Genomic DNA, 3,671 nt, shown 5'->3' with positions numbered 1-3,671 from the left:
AAATTTTTGTAGACCCATGCAGAAAAAGAACTAAGAACAAAAAACATGGAAGAAATCTGATATTCTTCCCATTGATATTATAATTCCAGAAGTAGTTATCTTGATACATTCTGGATAAGAACTACTGCTCAGAGGTTGAAAGCACATACAACACTTGATATATTTCTAAATATTAAGTACAATTCTTTATGAGCTTTTTGTATTATCTTCAAATTCTGTTGGGCATATTCCATCTTACTCTGTGGGCTTCCATTTTCCTTCCACACCCATTGAGTACTTTGCCTGGAAAGTCACATTGACTAACTTTCCTCTTAAGTCTTCATGACTTGGCCCAAGAATTCCTTCCTATGTGAAAATATTTGTAGACATAATTGTCAATATTCATATTTTATCCCCCGTTATTATAGTGAAGAATTTTGTGCACAGTTCTATTTTGAGGATACCACAAACACTGGAAAATCAGAATTGTCCCAAATTTTTATTTGGAATACTGTCATATGGTCTTTGCTTGAATTTGGAATCACTCTTGAGGAAAGGACAGCATGGAGAAGGACAGGGATTATGAAGCCGGAGCCTGATCACAGCTCAGTAAAGCAGGAAGGTTCAGAGCACTTCAGTAGTTTGCTAACCTGTAGGATGGCTAGCACTTACTAGCTCATTATCAACTCTGCCTCTATCATTTCTCATCACATAGATTTTTAATGATTTATTTCTGTCCCTTCTCCATTAGAATAAGAATTCTCACAGAAGATGTTACTTATCTTTTCTGTTTTAACTGCCTAGTATGGTGCTAGGCATGGAACAATCATTTTGATCTCTGAGAAGAAATTATGAGCTTTTCTTACTGAATCAAGAAGAAAGCATTTCCCTTCATCCCTGAGGCAGAGGACCTTGAACTTTACTGACCATTATGGAAATTCACATATTGTTTAGTTTTGTTTCATTTGTTGATTCATTTTGTATTGAACTGAACATTTCCAAAGTCATGGAGGGAAAGTTAACCAGTGTTGTAAAAAGCAAAGGTAGGCTCAATCACTCATTGCTATAGTTTACTGTTTAATTTACCATTTTAGTCATTACAAGGTTGGTTCAGATGAGTGACTTTTCTCCCTCACATCTTGGTGGTTAGATTTTTTAGCCTCAGCCATTCTCAGTAATGAAATAGAGTCTACTTTGTTCTAAAATGTCTTGGAACTAAGTTTAAGAAAAAACGGTTGTAATCCAACTTACTAGTTTCCAAAGTTCATGTTCTCTACTAAAATTAAAATTGGGGCTAAAAGTTTGTAACATTGGTTCACATTTTGTAAGGGACTTTGTGATCAGAGATTTAAGACATTATCTGAAGATCTACCAGTTACCATGATTATGAGGCCAGTATACTGTGAACTTAACAGCATTTAATTCTAACCATAATTTCCAACACAGATATTTCCTGCTTGAAAGACTATCTCTCTTTTCATCTATCTACAAATATGTCTGTCTGTTTGCCTGTGTCTGAACTATCATCTACTTTTCATTCATCTATCATTTCTGTATCTTTCATCTATGTATCTATCTATGTATCTATTTCTATAATCTATTCATCTACTTAATTTTTATCTATCTATCTATCTATCTATCTATCTATCTATCTATCTATCTACCTATCAATCTTTCATCTATCCTTTCTCTCTAGCTAATCTATCTACCTATCAATCTTTCATCTATCATCTATCTATCTATCTATCTATCTATCTATCTATCTATCTATTTATCTATCCATGTATCTATTTGTCTATCTACTAAAAGAAAGAAGTAAGGACAGGAGGGAAAGACGGAAAAGAATAAGAGAAAAAAGTAGGAAGCAAGACCCATAAGCAACCACTTGTCAGACCTCAGTGAGATATTGAACAGTGCAAAATGGGAATGTGCCCTGAATATTTTAGCAGTTACTAAGCCGGGTCTGATTTTTAGAAAACAATGACGTCTTCATTAAGGAACAGATAAACAAATCCCATTTTCTCAGAGAGTCAAATATTAGTATTCCTCTCAGGGTCTAAGAGCATTTAATTTTCTTTTAGGGTAGTGTTTCTTTCACAAATAATGTTTTCAACATAAGAGCCCTTGCCTAACTTTTAGGGATCCATGAGTCTAAGACAATGACTGTGCCAATAAGCTGATGGTAGATGAAGGAGTAGTAGATGGTAGAAAAATTATAGATACTTAATATATAAGTGATAGACAGATGCTACATACATGGTATTTTATTAAAATGTCAGAGAATATTAAGAAAAGTTGGGGGTTGGGATTTCTCTAATGTTGAGGCAAGTGTAATTTTAAAGAGTCCTATTTAAATTTTTAGTTTACTTCAAATTGATGAGGTTTGGTTTTACTCATTAATAAAATAAAGATTCTTACTTAAAATGTTTTTGGGATTATTTTTATAAATTTATAGCTATTAAAATTACATTTGGGAATAATAAGTGACTAAGAAAGTCTTTTGTAATTTCAATTAAAATATCAAAATTTTGTAGCTCACATATGGAGGATGTTAGTATTATAGAGAGACACACAGCTTTTCACTATTCAGTTAATTCCACTGTTTTGAAAACTTGAAGCCTACATTAGTGGAGTTGATCTTTAGGGATTTAAGATACCTTTCAATGAGGACACAAGGAATACAGAATTCTTGAAGGCAAAGAAGTGGCTTAGTATATTCCTCCTTTCTGAGTATGCCTCTAATAATGTGTAGGCCAGTCTTCATTCAGAAAGGCAAATGGTACGAACATCGGAAGAGGGCGAAAACAGGGAATAGGAAAGGAGCCTAAAACAGAGGAGCTCTGAAAGACTCTACCCAGCACGGTATCAAAACATATGCTGGGACTCATAGCCAAACTTTAGGCAGAGTGCAGGGAATCTTATCAAAGAAGTGGGAGATAGAAAGACCTGGAGAAGACAGAAGCTTCACAAGGAGAGCAACAGAACCAAAAAATCTGGCACATGGGTCTTTTCTGAGACTGATTCTCCAACCAAGGACTATGAGTGGAGATAACCTAGAACCCCCAGACAGAAGTAGCCCATGGCAGCTCAGTGTCCAAGAGGGTTCCCCAGTGATAGAAACAGGGACTGTCTCTGACATAAACTGAATGGCTGCCTCTTTGATCACCTCCACCTGAGGTGGGAGCAGCCTTACCAGTCCACAGAGGAAGATAATGAAACCAGTCCTGATGAGATCTGATAGGCTAGGGTCAGATGGAAGGGGAGGAAGACCTACCTTATCATTGGACTAGGGGAGAAGCAAAGGAGAAGAGGGAGAGGGAGTGAGATTAGGAGGGTATGGAGGAGGAGCCTACTGCTGGGATACAACATGAATAAACTGTAATTAATAAAAATAAAATAAAAAATTTAAAAAATAAACAGTCCAACAAAGACAGTATTCATGGGCCTAAGGCCTCACAAAAACAAGATCTATTGCTTTTCCAAAAGTAGTTGGCTGGATCAGTATGTTTAAATCCTGTTCCTGGTCCACTCATGAGACTTTTATTTATTTTTATTTTTTTGTTCTTTCTTTCTTTCTCTTCCTTCCTTCCTTCCTTCCTTCCTTCCTTCCTTCCTTCCTTCCTTCCTTCCTTCCTTCCTTCCTTTCTTTCTTTCTTTCTTTCTTTCTTTCTTTCTTTCTTTCTTTCTTTCTT

Source organism: Psammomys obesus, unplaced genomic scaffold (genome assembly GCF_907164565.1).
Source record: "Psammomys obesus unplaced genomic scaffold, mPsaObe1.curated_primary_1811, whole genome shotgun sequence".
Taxonomy (NCBI): domain Eukaryota; kingdom Metazoa; phylum Chordata; class Mammalia; order Rodentia; family Muridae; genus Psammomys; species Psammomys obesus.
Note: the sequence above shows the minus strand (reverse complement) of the source record.